Source organism: Ambystoma mexicanum, chromosome 2p, assembly GCF_040938575.1.
Source record: "Ambystoma mexicanum isolate Mex_15411 chromosome 2p, UKY_AmexF1_1, whole genome shotgun sequence".
Lineage (NCBI taxonomy): Eukaryota > Metazoa > Chordata > Amphibia > Caudata > Ambystomatidae > Ambystoma > Ambystoma mexicanum.
The window spans coordinates 475,570,998-475,587,098 of record NC_090923.1 but is presented as its reverse complement, the minus strand read 5'-3'; the positions used below and the strand labels follow the sequence as shown (position 1 = coordinate 475,587,098).

Sequence of the window (16,101 nt, the reverse complement as noted above, 5' to 3'; positions counted from 1 at the left end):
TGCTTGCCTGATGCCCATTGCTCTGGCCCCAGTCCGTGCTGTCCTACCACCCCTTGGGTATGTGGTCTGCTTCCTCTCGTTAATGCCGTTTTGCGCTGATGTCACCAGGGGCCTTGGACTATGGAAGCTGTCATTTGTTGACTTCTTACAGTCCTCTTCAGTTCCATCGCCCCTTTCACCGTGCCTTTTATTTCTTTGTCTGAGGCTTCCTCCACCATTCGTGCCTTTCTCCAACCAACTAAACAACCATCTAACTACAACTAGTAAACAAACGCCCAGCCACCCTCCCCCCTGCTCGGGCCTCGCTGCTTCTCTTGCTCCGCCCACAAAGGTGGGACCGGACCGCCGCAGCATGATGCCTAGAAACTGACATCCTATCTAATAGAATTCTTAGGGGTTTAGTGTCCTGTTGTTTCCCGTGGCAGGACCAGAGCTCCCTGCTTCCTTGCTTTTATTCCATCTGGCGCATAATGTCTGTGGTGTCGTAGCCGTCTTTTCCCATGATAGGTTCATTCCCTCTGTCTCTAGGGTGGGTTCCCATCATTGTTATTAGCGTTCCTGGGTCTCTGTTGCAGGATACAATGTTGATCCATGAACACATGGGCCCTTTCTGTTGTCTCAAAGAAGTGTGATCTGCCATCTCAAATTACCTTCAGTTTTGCCGGGTACAGCAGCATGTAGCGTATGCCAGCTGCTTTAAGGCGTTCTTTGGTGCGGCCATATCGCACCCGTTGTCTCTGTACCAGCACTGTGTAGTTTCTAGTTATCACTCCCCAGTTCTTCTTTCTTCAAAATGTCAGTACTTTCTCCCGATCTGTAAACTTCAATATTTTCACAATCATATATGTCAGGGGAGGGAGGGGTGCAGGGGCGGGAGGTGCGGTTGGGCCCTCTTGGTCAGGGCCTTGTGGGCTCTCTCCACCATGAAACCTTGGGATAGTACTCCTATTCCGATCTCCTGCAGCAATAGGTTCTCAACGTAGTTTGTGGGATCATTGCCCTCTTCTCCTTCCGGCAGCCCAACAATCCGGATGTTCTTCCTTCAGGCCCTCCCTTCTGCGTCCTCCGGTCTCTGTTCCAGAATCTTCACCTGTTGCAGCACATCCGTCATTTTGGTCTGGGTGGTCGCCACATCAGTGGTATTTTGCTGCACTTGCTGTTCCGCCATGCCCATTCTGTCCGCCAGGGTCTTTACATCTTGCCGGAGGAGACTCACGCCCACCATGACCGTGTCCATCTTATTTTCAAGGGACCTCTTCAGGGCCGCTATTGCTGTGTCGAGCTTGCTTTCCAGAGAAGCCTTCAGGGCCTCTATAGCTTCTAGAATTGGGTTCTCACCATCGTCCCCCCTTTATTGTGCAGAGCTGGTTGAAGCCATGGCTGCTGCCGATGGAGTGGTTTGTTCCTTGTCAGTCTTCCTGGCGAAAGAGTCAATGCTGATTTGTCTACCTCTTCCCCTTTGATTTACTTGCCATGCTTTGCTGTATAACTCGAGCACCCGCTGATTTCTCTTACAGCCAGGTATTTGCCACCCTCCCTTGTTTTGGGTGCCCTGCCCCTCTTTTATGCCTGTCCGGCCGTACTCCAGTGGGCCTGTCCCCTTACCCTTGTGTGGGTTTTCCGCCTTCGCTTCCCGCTCTGTCGTTAGCCCTCCTTGGGGGGAGAGAAGGTTGCGGAATGCTGTTCACTGCAGGCCGATTGATTAAGCGGTGTGACCTGCCCTCGCGTCCCTTCTGGCCGACATAGTAATGGGCCCTTCTGGGTGTTGTCGGCCTTTATCAGATCCACTCTGCAGACTAGGCTTCGCTGAGTGCCTTCCCAGGTCTTCCCTGCTTGCTCTGACCCCCTTTTATTGGGCAGCGGGTGGGTTATGCTCTCCCACGTCACCAGTAGGCAACCTTTGTATGTTACCCTGCGGGCAGGCCAGGCTCTCCTGCGGCAGTGTTCCGAGCCACAACGTGGTCCTAAAACTCAAGATTGTCTCAGAGTGGGTTGTGCTCTCCTACGTCAGCTGTTTCTCCTGGGTGGCACTTCACAGGATGGCACCTCACCTGTTGCGTTCTGCCGCTAATCTGCATGCTCACTTGGGGTGTTGTTTGTTGTATGCTTGTGTTTTGTGACACTCGGCTCAGTCCTGTGCAATTTGCCGTGTGAGCCTCTGTGGGTTATATTCCCCACTGTACTCTACTGCGTTGCTCCACGAGTGGGTTGTGCTCTCCCACGTCAGCTGGCCTTTGCCCTTCACTTGTGGAATCCTCCCGGATGGCAATCTGCCGTAGATGTGTACTCTCTAGTCGGTCCCACCCTGCACATTCCGCAGTTAATACCCCACCCGTTCACTTGGCTGTTGCCTACAGGGGTCGCGTGTTGCTCCTATCGGTCCTGTGAATGCAGTTTATTATCCATGTAATATAATGTGGGTTGTAGCCCCACGTGTCGGCCAAGTACGGGCCCTTGCATCCGTTATTGTCTCCCCTCTTAGCACTCTGTATTGCCTTTGCTTTGCCGCTGAATATGGCTGAAGCGCTCTCGGTGTTATCTGCCACCGCTGTAACCCGAGCCCATCAAGTTCCTCCGGACTCACTGTTGTATGCTCCCCGCAGGTCCGGACTGTGGTAGCAGTGTCTCCAGCTCTCTCGAACTACGTCCTCATCCAATTCGTCTCCGCCTTCCATGGTGGGGCCGGGGTCTCCCTGTGTGTGCGCCCCTGCCAGAGTTGTACGTGCTGCGCGGTCCTTGCTTCAGGAAGCTGTGCTGATTTATGTCTGCAGATGACATTTCTCGTCCTCACCTCCTGGTAAGGTCAACATTGCTTTCTGCCCTCCATCCCGTTCCATCTGAAAACGGCCTCCCCTGATGGGGAGGGACCACGAATCTACTGCGTTTGCCGGCTGCCCAGCCCTGGGTTGCCACGTTCGGGTTAGCACCAGCGTGTGTGTCTCCTCACACCGGAACCTGGGGATGGCTGCTGGGTTGCCACCTTTCTCCAGTTCTGTCCCCTCCTTGCACCGCGACGGCCAGTGCACCGCTCTGGTCCCTGTGGTCCCGCTGCTGACGATGCGGTGGTAGTCACCTGCCCAGGTCAACCGACCCCTGGGACAATGTAGCGCCCGCAGCTCCCGGTGTGTTCTTAAGCACAGCTGCTGCCCCGCTGCTGTTGTGGTCTGCCTCCCCGCCAACCTAGCCTTCGGCGAGCACCATCCGGCCCAGTAGTGCGACAGCCCCTCTCAGCAAAGAGCAGGTCGTGCCAGCCATCTTGAATGTGGTGGGTGACATCTGTATGTCGGCTTCCTCCGCGATTCCTCCTCCGATTCACCCCGGCAAGCTGCCCAGCCACTCCCTGGATGTTCAAACATTTTCTCTGCGTGTTTGAGCTGTTTTTCATTCTCGATCACGCCAGTTTGGTCGGATCTTCTTCAGGATCAGTCGGGAGCTCCCGAAACACGCCACCTACCGCATGGCCGCCAAGCCACGCACCCCTAACAGCAGTCTTTATCTACTTTTCTCATACTTTGCAAGTGGTTTCTCCCTGCCATAAACTGGGGCTTTGCCACCACCTGGCTTCCTGCTCTCAACGTGATTATGGTCACCAACATTGGTAACTGCACTGCAGGCCAGAGTGGTTGGCTCATTCTGAACACTGCTGGGCAGGCTTGGTGTCCGTCACTTGTCTCTGAATGCCCTGTCAAACTGGTTGTTCAGCACAAGCAATTATGGCAACAACAGAGATCTCTAGCCCCTAGTTCTGGGAGCAGCAGTTTTGATCCGATATGCAGGGTTCCTCCGCATGTTGGTACAGCTGATACTAGGGCGTGTGCCCTTCAGGTGTCCACCTGGTGCCTGGACCCTGGCAGTTCAGGATAGGACTAGGCATTGTTGGGCAAACCTATATTTAATTCTCAGAGACATACATGTGTTACACCTGCTCAGGCCTTGTGCTACTAAAGTCAAGGCAAACAAGTGAGCGTTAATGGTTGGGCAAGACTGACAAGCTTCTGTGTATCGTATGGTCTGCTTACTACTACATGCACAGGGCATCATTTCGGTCTAGCTGGACAGAAGACGAAATATTTCCATGGGCAGAGTCCTATGCCAGTGATGTGGGTTCCTGCAGAAGATAGGCCCATGGAAGGCTTCCCTCCTCCTTATCTCGAGGGGCGCAGATCAGTCAGAAGTTGCTATTACCTTTCTGTCATTTCTCCCCTTCATCTACGTACTCGCATATATCCCCCAAAAGGGGATTTTATTCCCTATTGATAGAAAACCCAGTTCAACAAAGGTTTAACTAATCTCGCTGCCAGGAGCGTCGTAAGTGTTTTAGCTCTTTTTATTAGTGGTCACAAAAAGATACACAGGACCATTCCACATCGCACCTCACAAATTCAATAAGTATACAATATTTGGTTCATTTAAACATCCGATGTTACAGAGACTCGTCATCACCAGGGATCATGTTACACAAATATACTCTGAAAGGGCCCCAACTGTCTTTGGGCCTACATGCCGCAGGTTGGGTCAGTGTTACATCTCCCGTTGCTCGCCCCATTAAGAATCACACAACCACAAGCCCCACACCACACCTAACAACAAGAGCAGTCCCTGCACTTAGAAAGAACCAGCAGTTTGCCTGGCGTAGGAAGACACCAGCCTATAGCCCCGGCGTCTACCGTCCTTTGTTTCGCTGGCAGTTACCATGGAGTCGCGCTCACGGCTGGTCACGCCCACGAAGACTCCCACGGCAACGAACATCCAGCGTTCCGTGACCACGTGATCACGTCACGTCTCACACGTCTGCGAGACACATCACATGGTTTCTTAATCAGTTTAAAAGCATCTTGGCAACGTGGGTTCAGCGCTTCACAGTCTGTTCTGAGCTTGATGGTCGTGCAGATTATTGAACCTCCGTCCCCAAGTACCGCACAGACAGAAAGGATACACTGTCTGTGCAATCTTTGAGGCAACAGGTGTGTTGAGCCGTCAATCAGGTAGCAGGAACGCCGGAAGGACCCCTGACCACTGCAAGGCAATAGTTAATGGTTAAACAGGAGCAATACAATTTATACGGGTAGTGGGTAATAATCAGTATTAACAAGGCTTACCCAAGAGTGTTGCAAGTGGTGTCCTAAATGTGATAAGAGCCACAGATTGTTGGTAGTGGTGAAAATGGCGTTCTGCACGGCTCGAAGGTAGGGACACACCTGGGTCTGATGTAGATGGACCAGTAAGGCAGGAAGTTCATAAACCAAGTTCCAAGATTCTAGATTCAGAGAGGATAATCCAAAGGCAGTCCAAGAGAGTTCCAAGGTCAAGGTGCCGGGGAGAACAAGGTGGAATCCAAGTAACAGAAATCCAAGGGGCAGGCAAGACAAATCCAGAAAACAGTCCGAGGTCGCAAAATCCGTGATCAAAAACAGGAAAACCAAGGTGCTACACAATCCTCAAGAGATCAGCTGTGAAGCGCTGAACCCACGTTGCCAAGCTGCTTTTAAACTGATTAAGTAACCACGTGATGTGTCTCACGGACGTGTGAGACGTGACGTGATCACGTGGTCACGGAACGCTGGATGTTCGTTGCTGTGGGAGTCTTCGTGGGCGTGACCAGCCGTGAGCGCGCCTCCATGGTAACTGCCAGCGAAACAAAGGACGGTAGACGCTGGGGCTATAGGCTTGTGTCTTCCTACACCAGGCAAACTGCTGGTTCTTTCTATGTGCAGGGACTGCTCTTGTTGTTAGGTGTGGTGTGGGGCTTGTGGTTGTGTGATTCTTAATGGGGCGAGCAACGGGAGATGTAACAGTCAGGACATATTGTTCTTCTGATTCATTGACATGTGTAAGCTCACAAAGAAATTGGTTCATGCTGGGTGGACCGGTGTTTTTCCATTTTTGTAGGATGCATTTTTTGGCCACTGCACATGAAATATTAAACAATCTTCTAACTGGTATTTTTGAGGTGTTACTTCAGGGGGGACCTGCGTTATCTCTTCCAACATCACAGCCACAGCATTCCAAAAACCCACCACCACCGGACACTCCCAATACATATGAAAGGCTCCGGTCCAAGGTGCGTTGCATTTAGAGCAAGCATCCAGGCTTTCTGATGCAAATTTTGCTATTTTAGCCGGTGTTGTCACAGGTCTCTCCCCTTTTCCCCTGTTTCTGTTGTGTACTTGCAACCTTCTGGGATTTCTTCTTCTTTACGGTCCGGGATTTGTATAGACCCGAACGCTGCTCTTCGGCGTCCAGCGTGAGAGTAGCGGTTCAGTTTCCAGGAGCGTTTACAAAGTCCAGGGTAATTCCAAGAAGTAATTAAGGTACGCTCGGAGGCACGGAGGACCGTGACTCGAGCGCGGAACGTTTTCCAGGAGATTGGAGAGGGAAGGGAACAGGAGGGGATTCAAGGAACTGGGAACAAGGAATCAAGCGAGAGCCCCGATCGAACTCCGGCTAAGCACGTCCGACTACAGGTAGCGGTAGCGTTGAGATGCGCAGAGCCGCGGGGCGTGTCTCTTTTGTAGGATGAGCAGCGTGGAACGCATAGACTGATCCGGAGCATTCCGTTCCGGGCGGCCATGTTGGAAGGATAACTGCATGCAAACCCCTGCGAGTCAGGGACCAGGAGGTCCAGAAAGGACGTAGACAACGGTTCATGACAGTATGCCTCCTCTGGAGACCAGCTCCTCCGGGTTTGCCCGGATGGATCAGATGAAATCGTCGAACCAGTCTGGGAGCATTCATGTTTGACATGGGTTCCCAGGTACGCTCGCTGGAAGGGTACCCTTTCCACTCAACCAGATATTGTAGTTGACCACGTCGATATCTTGAGTCACAAATCCTGGAAACCTCGTATTCCAGTTGATCATTTACAATAACAGGGGTAGATCTAGGAGCTGTTCGGGATGACTGAATGTATGGTTTTAACAGAGAAGTGTGAAAGACTGGATGGATTCTTTTCCAAGATTCAGGTAACCAAAGTCGAAAGGCCACTGGGTTGATGATTTCTTGTATGGAAAAGGGACTGTAGTATCTGGGAGCCAGTTTATTGCAGCACAGGTGTCGAGGAAGGAGCTTCGAGGATAACCAAACTTTATCTCCTACTGACTAGGAAGGTCCAGGTCTTCTTTTAGAGTCAGCATAACGTTTGACATCTTCTCGGGCCCGTTCTAGATGTTCCTTAACCTCCTTATGTACTGTGATGAGGTTTTCGATCCAGGAGTCTACTACAGGTACAGGAGTAGGATGTGGGAGTACGAAGGGTAAGACAGATGGATGGAATCCTTGACTACAGAAGAAGGGACTGGACTTGATAGCTGAATGATCTGAATTGTTATAGGCGAATTCAGCCATAGGTATTAGGAGTGACCAATCGTCCTGAACTTTGGTGGCGAAACATCGTAGATATTGTTCGAGAGTCTGGTTCACCCGCTCAGTGGCTCCATTGGTTTGTGGATGGTAGCCATAGGATAAGCACGTTGGATTCCCAGAATTCGACATACTTGTTTCCAAAACTGAGATATGTACTGAGGTCCTCGGTCTAAAATGATCTTGGAAGGCAACCCATCAAGTCGGAATATGTGTTCCAGGAAAATTCCGTCAAGGTCTGATGAGGAAGGTAGTTTGGATAAGGGTGTAAAATGAGCCATATGAGTAAACAAATCAATAGTGACCATGATTGTTGTGTAGCCTCTAGAGGGTGGTAATTCCACGATAAAATCAGTGTCAATGAATTCCCAGGGTCTTGTTGGTATTGCTGGTTGGAGTAGGAGTCCGGCTGGCTTCTAATTATCATGTTTGTTCTGATTACAAACTGTGCATGTTTGGACATGGATCCTAATATCATCCTTCATCTTGGGCCACCAAAACTGTCTTTGTACTAGATGGAGGGTGTTGGTTATCCCGCGATGTCCCGAATGTAAGGTATCATGACATAGACTTGTGATCCTTTGTCTTAGTCCAGGAGTGGGAATGACTAAGCGATTATCTTTTGAATAGATACCCGTCCTTAGCTGTGAGATTCCATCTGTTATTTCGCTTGTGCTCCTTCCAGAGGTCCGAAAGTCAAGTTTGGCCTTGGATATTCTCCAGGAGGGTGAGTGCTTGGGCAACAAAGATCATGTGAGGAAGCATCTTTGGAAAGGTCCGATCCTCAGAGTTTTCATAGTCACGACGTCTGGAAAGGGCATCAGCAATTATGTTTTGTGATCCAGGGACATGATGGATGTGGAGCTGATACTGGGCAAAGAAGAAGGCCCAACGGGCCTGACGACTGTTCCTACACTCCAAAGATTGTAGAACTTGAAGATTTCGATGGTCTGTACGGACTTGTACTGAATGCGTAGCTCTCAGGAGTAGATGTCGCCATTCTGTGAAGGCTTGGCGGATGGCTAGCAGTTCCTTTTCCAAGACGGAATAATGAGTCTCACTGGGCGTCAGGGTTCGTGAAAGGTAAGCAATGGGATGTTCCAATTTGTCCTCAAATTCCTGTTTTAGTACTGCTCCTATGGCGTAATTAGATGCATCCGTCTCCACTAGAAATGGCCAGTTAATATCGGGTTGAGCCAGGATGGGGGCTTGAGTAAACTCTGTCTTTAATCGTTGGAATGCCTTATCTTGATCTGTAGACCAGAGAAATGGAGCATCTTTCTTCAAGAGAGTAATGATCGGTTGACCAATTTTAGAGAAGGATGGTATGAACTTTTGGTAAAAATTGGCAAGTCCCAGGAAAGATTGAATCTGTTTCACCAATGTGGGAGCCGGCCAAGAAAGTATGGCCTTTACCTTTGAAGGATCCATTCCAATTCCTTCTTGACTAAGTACAAATCCTAGGTAATGAACAGAAGTGACGTGAAACAGGCATTTCTTGGGTTTAGCTAGGAGTTTGTGTTCACGTAATCGTTGTAAAACTGCCTTAAAGTGCTCTTCATGCCTTAGAAGGTCCTTGGAGTAGATCAAGATGTCATCCAGGTAGACGATAACGAAGAGAAACAGCAGGTCTGAGAACACCCTATCCATGAAACGTTGAAAGACTGCTGGGGCATTAGCAAGTCCAAAGGGCATGACCATATATTCAAAATGGCCGAAGGGAGTTCTAAAGGCTGTTTTCCATTCATCACCTTCCTTTATACGAATGAGATGGTAAGCTCCTCTTAGGTCTAATTTTGTGAAGATTACTGCACCTCTGACTGCTTCCTGGATATCCGAGATGAGGGGTAGAGGATAACGGTCCTTGAGAGTGCACTGATTTAGACCACGGTAGTCCAGACATGGTCTGAGTTCTTTGGTATCTTTCTTTGGAACGAAGAACAATGAAGCACCCGCTGGAGATTTGGACGGGCGTATGGTGCCATTTTCCAGGTTAGTATCCAGGTATTCTCGGAGAGCCTTCTTTTCAGGTTCAGATAATATAAACATTCTGCCGAAAGGAATCACACCTGTGGATTCGGTATCGATGGCACAATCCTCTGGCCTGTGAGGAGGGAGAGCTTGAACTATCGCGGTCGAAAAAACATCAGAAAAGGCTTGGTAGGCCCTGGGAATCTGGATGAGGTTAGAAACGGTGAGTGGACTTTGTTGGTTCTCTTGAAAGTCTCTAGAAGGCTTTGGTAAGGTATCCAAGGATAGGCAGTGAGCCATACAATATTCAGATCCAAGAAACAGTGAGCCGGCTGCCCAGTTGATGTAAGGATTGTGCCTCTGCAGCCAGGGCATTCGAAGAACCATCGGATAATGGGCTGATTTAATGAGGTCAAATTTGATTCTCTCTTGATGGTGATTGATAGAAAGTAGAATCTCTTTAGTCTGAAGGGTAATGGGTCCTGAGGAAAGAGGCCTTCCATCAATTGCCTCTACTGGTTGCATTGTAACTCTGCTTTCATGTGGAATGTTATGAGCAGCGACCCAGTCTTGATCTAGAAATACGCCCATAGCTCCGCAGTCAACCAATGCCAGGATGGGGTAGGATTCTGTCTTGGAAGGCGATAGTAGGGCCTGAAGAACCGCAAGGTTATTTTGTCCAGGAGAGTTCACGGATGGAATTGATGTGGAGCAAACATCTCTCTCCTGACACTGTGCTCCATCGAGGATCGGGAGCTGGCGTTTCCCGAATGCCGTGGAGGAGCAACAGGTAATTCTCTCACAAGATGTTTATCGGAGGCGCAATACATGCACAGACCAGTATGGATTCGTCACATACTTTCTTGAGGGGTAATGGGTCCACGAAAGGCTCCTAGTTGCATAGGTTCTGGGTCTGGGGTAGAAGGAACAGTAGACTCTGCTCTAGGGGCATGTTCCTTGATGGTCTTTTGGAAACTTGTCTTAGACTTCCTCTTCTCTGCTCTTCTTTCCTGGATTCGGAAATCTATCTGTAAGGATAGATCCATAAGATCCTGGAAGGAGCTTGGGCGGGCCACCCTAGCGAGCTCATGTTTTATTTCTTCGTTCAGCCCCCTTCGGAAGAGTGTAAAACTAGCTTCTGGAGACCAGTCTGCTTCTTTCACAAGTTGTTTGAAATGAGTAACATAGGTGAGCATATCCTGGGACCCTTGTTGAAACTCGATTAGTCTCTCTTGAGCACTATACACCTGCTCGGGGCGATCAAACATTTCCTTAAGGGCTCTCACAAAACCATCATAGTCATCCAGGAGTGCGTTGCTTGTATTGACTAGGGGGGTTGCCCAAGTCAATGCATTTCCATTGAGGTGTGAGATCATAAAACCCACCTTTGCTCTAGGAGTGGAGAAATAGTAGGGCTTGAAAGTGAAGTGAACTAAACACGAATCAAGGAAGGCGCAGGAGTGTCTTGGAAGAACCTTCATACTTGTCCACTATTCCTCCCAATATTACATTTTCTTTGGTTGCGGAATCACGTGATAGAACTAGCTGTTTTAAGTGCTGTACCTCCGTTGTTAATTCCTGCATGCCTCGCATGAGGTCTTGAAAGGCGGCTTCCATCTCTGAATCTGTATCGTTTTTAAGGCGTCTCAATCCGTCACAAGTCTCTCCCCTTCTCACCTGTTTCTGTTGTGTACTTGCGACCTTCTGGGATTTCTTCTTCTTTACGGTCCGGGATTTGTATAGACCCGAACGCCGCTCTTCGGCGTCCAGCGTGAGAGTAGCGGTTCAGTTTCCAGGAGCGTTCACAAAGTCCAGGGTAATTCCAAGAAGTAATTAAGGTACGCTCAGAGGCACGGAGGACCGTGGGCCTCATTACGACCCTGGCGGTAAGGGGTTAACGCCAGCGTTAGCTGCGCCGACCCCTTACCGCCAATTATGAGGTCCCTTAGCGCCATGGCGCTTTTAACACCTGCTTTTAGCAGGTGTTAAAATCCATGGCGCTAAGGGACCATGGAGTTAATTACGCCACCGTAATTTACGGTGGCGTAATTAACGCCTTCCCCACTCCCATTATGCCCTATGGGGCAAAAATGGGAATGGGGAAGGGTAAATGGGGATTGGGGACTTACCGCCCCGCCAAGGTCGGAATGGGGCGGTAAGTCCGCCAACCACCATGGCGTAAACGTAGTTTACGCCATGGTGGTAAAGTCACGGTCCAGGCGGTAACTTACCGCCTGGGTCATAATGAGGCCCCGTGACTCGAGCGCGGAAGGTTTTCCAGGAGATTGGAGATGGAAGGGAACAGGAGGGGATTCAAGGAACTGGGAACAAGGAATCAAGCGAGAGCCCCGATCGAACTCCAGCTAAGCACATCCGACTACAGGTAGCGGTAGCGTTGAGACGTGCAGAGCCGCGGGGGCGTGTCTCTTTTGGAGGATGATCTGGAGCATTCTGTTCCGGGCGGCCATGTTGGAAGGCTAACTGCATGCAAACCCCTGCGAGTCAGGGACCAGGAGGTCCAGAAAGGACGTAGACGACTGTTCATGACAGGTGTATAATGTAGTCTATTAAGAATTTTGAATTGGATTAACCGTAGCCTAGAATTAAGTGATACATTCTTAGTGAGTGAGCAGTACCTGGCCCATTTCTTCTCTTCAATGGGCATCTGCAAGTCTCTTTCCCATTTTTCTTTGGCTTAGTTTACTGTGGGTGTGTGGGTCTGTACTGCTGAATACAGCTTAGAGATTCCCAGGCCTTCTTTAGCAGTTACCAACTGTATACACGGATGTGGTGGAGGCTCGTCTGGGAATAGCGGCCATCTTTTCTGAAATGCAGATCTCATGCAGTAATATTGAAGTGTCTTAAGTGGCCCACCTCCCAGCGCCCTCAGTAACTCCCTCAAGGCCACAAATTTCCCATTGATAAACATGTCACCCAGTTTCATCTCTTTATTTGGGTCACCGGATTCCTGTATGCTGCTGTCATGCGTAGGGGGTATACCCGGGAAATTCCATAAGGGTATTTCCGGGTTATAGGGTGTCTCCAGTTTCAGCCTTTTGTATATAGCCTCCCATGCCCTGACTGTGCAGCTTACCGGATTGTATTCGCAGGTGTCCTTGTATCGTGAACCATAAATGACAGATTGTATGTTTGTGGGGTGTGTGGTGTATTCCTCTATCCATGTGTGGGATGCTCCATCTGAAGCATTATACCAGTATTTTGCGAATTGCGCTTGAGCAACATAGTAATAAAGCTCAAATTCGGGGGCAGCTATACCACCCGAAGAGTATGGTTCTGTCATTTTTTTTCCACCCTATCTTCCCGTTCCAGAGAAATGTTACCACCATGGATCGGAGTCTGGCAAAAAAGGTCCTACCAGGCCATATGGGGACATTGGCAAAGAAGTAAAGTAACTTGGGTAAGATTAACATTATGAGGATGGCGACCCTGCCGCATAACAAAATTGGAAGGCGCCCCCACATCTGAAGTTAAGCATTTAGAGTTTGTAGTGCGCTTTCGTGATTATCTGAATATAATGTGAGTCTATCCCTGGAAACAAGGATCCCCAGATATCTGATGTACTGCTCCGACCACTTGAGTCCATTAAATATGTCGGGGCATCTGGTAGCCGGTGTGATCGGGAATATTTTGGATTTGACCCTATTCACTGTATACCTGGAATAGGTTGCAAATTCTTGTATTTCTGCTGTGTTTATTTCAGGCTCACGGACATATAATAACTTATCATCAGCATACAGTGAGATCAACTGAGTGAACCCTTTCATTTTTATCCCCCTGTCTGCATGTCTTAGTCGCACCGCAGCCGCCATTGGCTCTATGGTTAGTGGGAATAGCAGGAGTCATCCCTGTCTAGTGCCCCTGCCCAACAGGAACAATTTGGAGATGGACCTATTGTTTAACACCCAAGCTCCAGGCTCAGTGTATAATAGTCTTACGTATCTGATAAAATTGGGGCCCACTCCAAATGCCTCCAGCACAGCCAGGAGATAGACCCATGAGACAAAATCAAAGGCTTTTTCGGCGTCGAGGGATATAGCCACCGCGCTTCTCCCCGGGTCTATTTGTGCCATTATGCCAAAGAGCCTGCGGAGATTGAGTGCCGTGGATCTTGTGGGGATTAACCCATTTTGGTCAGGATGGACAAGGGTAGGTACTGCCGGTAGAAGTCGATTGGCCAGCACTTTTGCAAATAGTTTAGCGTCAGTATTTATAAGTGACAGGGGCCTACAGGACGAAACATCTTGTGGTGATCTCCGAGGCTTAGGGAGCACAGTTATCACAGCCTCTCTCATAGTTGGGGGTAATATATTACTCTCGAAGGATTCCTCCCATACCTGCATTAGTATCGGAACGAGTTATTCACGGAAGTCTTTATAAAATTCTGCTCCCATCCCGTCTGCCCCTGGTGCCTTGCCTGATGACAGTGCTTTGATTGCTTCTGTAATTTCCTCTGCAGTTACCGGCTGATCCATCGCCAAGCGATCCTCGTCAGGGAGTTTTGGAAGGGAGAGAGCCGCAAGGTATGACTTAATGTGTGCGACTTCTTATCCTTATTTGTGTATAATTCTTTATAAAATTTAACAAATTCCCTGTTGATCTCCTCTTCCCTCTGGAGTACCTCCCCCTGCGCTGTTTGTATGCTAGTAATCTGATTTGGTTGCTTATCGTGTTTGAGTAAGTTGGACAGCATTCTTCCAGCCTTGTTACCCTCCCCGTATCAGCGTGCCCGTATGGGGGCTGCCACATAGCGCACTTCTCTAATGGCCAGCTTATCAAATTCCTGGAGGTGTGTGTGTGTGTGTACGTCAGCTAATATTTCTCTGTCCTGTGTACGGGTGTAGGCTTCTTCCAATGTGTCTAGTTTGCTTTCAATGTCCTTTAGCTCGGCTCGCACACCCTTCAGCATGCCAACAGACTTAGATATTAGGGCTCCCCTGATCCAGACCTTGAAGGATTCCCACACTGGAGTATTTACCAACCAATCCTACATTGTTAGTGAAAAACTCTGCTATTTCGAAATGCAGTGATTCCACCACCCCGGGGTCGCCCAGCATTCCACTCGGCATTCTCCACCTTCTTGCGGGACAGGGGGCATTCCGGAGTGTTAGCTCCAACAACACTGGGGAAGGATCTGATAGCGTATGGGGCAGAATCTCATGTCTTCAATGTAGCAGTCAGAACCGGGGAAACAAACCAATAGTCAATTTTAGATTCAGAGTCGTGAACCGAAGAGTAGTATGAGAGACACACTCTCTGGTTGATGGTCTAGACGCGATTAACCTCCAACCCCAAATAAACGGCCCGACTCACTATAAAGGACACACTCTTGATGCCATTTATATCTCCCACAACCGGATACATCTAAACCCCCCACGCCTATCATCTGGTCCGATCACTTCATTGTTTCCTTTGCCATTTGCTCACCCGACCCGCTTCCCGTACTCAAATCTAAACCTATGCAAATGCTGGAAAAAACGAATAATCGTTCCTGAACTAGTTGACGCACTCCTCCAGTCCCCTCCACCTGCCTGCCAACTCAATAAACAACTAACCCCCGACGCCTTTGACTCATGGCTCAACACCCCGCTAATGCGACTCACGCCCTCTTGCAAACTATCGGCCCGCCATGGCCTGTTTCCTAGATGGTTCACACCTGACTTGAAGACCACTAAACAACTATATAAATACCTAGAACGCAAAAGGCAGAAAGACAAAACACAAGAGAGCAGAGCCACCTTGGCCACCTTCATCAGTACAAGGCCGAAATCCGGAAAGCGAAAAAAGCCCACTATAACTCCTGAATCCTAAACTGCAAAAACCCCAGCAAAGAACTTGACAAAATCATCTCCGAATTCACCAAACCGGCATGCACTACCACCATCCCGACCCCCTCACAATCTCTGTGTGACTCACTCTCTCTCCACTTTTACGCCACGGCTCTTGAAAGAACAAATGCACTAACCACCAAACTGGCTCTCTTACATCCAATAGGCAACCATCCTCCCATACCGGCCAACCCCCCGCCTGCGACCACTATGCAATCAACATTTGACTCCTTTAGTCCAATATCACCCTACCAATTTCTCAAACTTCTCTCTGCCTGCAAACCATCCAGCTCTCCGCTAGACCCTTACCCAGCCACAACCCTCAAAGAAATGTTTGCTTCTATCTGCGCAGGAGAACACGCAAGATCCATCATAAATGACTCCCTTTCCTCTGGTATTTTTCCAGACGCATTCAAAATGGTTCATGTCAAACGCTCTTAAAAAAACTTTCCCTCGACCCTCTCGAGCCCAAAAACTACTGCCCCATCTCAAACACCAGATTCCTTGCCAAACTGATTTACCGAACCGCCTACTCCCAACTATAAATGCCTTTGTTGAAGCCAACAATCTCCTAGACCCCGCTCATATGGGGTTTCAGAGCCCGTCACGGAACTGAAACCACCCTAACTTCAATCTGGGATGACCTAAAAATCACGGCAAACACCGCGGGATGCGCCGCATTAATCCTTCTGGACCTATCCGCCACCTTTGACACAATCAATCACTCAATCCTCCTTGACCGCCTCCACTCCCTAGGAATTCGTGGAACCGCTCTCAAATGGATAGCTTCTTTCCTCAAAGATAGGTACCAAATAACGATACTCTCCGCCTTTACCTCCCAAGCCCGACCAGTCGACACGGGAGTCCCACAGGGAGCATGCCTATCTGCCCTCCTGTTCAGTCTCTACTTGACCACCCTCCCACC

General features: G+C 49.3%; 1 protein-coding gene across 2 annotated transcripts in view; it reads left to right on the top strand.

Moving 5' to 3' along the window:
- LOC138566489 (three prime repair exonuclease 2-like) overlaps positions 1-16,101 on the top strand; it is a 176,633-nt gene that overhangs the window by 15,788 nt on the left and 144,744 nt on the right. The window contains exon 2 of one of the 2 annotated variants that reach the window (XM_069643855.1): positions 13,808-13,871. The exons of the other annotated variant lie outside the window; for it this stretch is intronic. The gene's annotated coding sequence lies outside the window, so the exon portion shown is untranslated. The remainder of the gene's footprint in view (positions 1-13,807; positions 13,872-16,101) is intronic. 2 annotated transcript variants of the gene reach the window in all.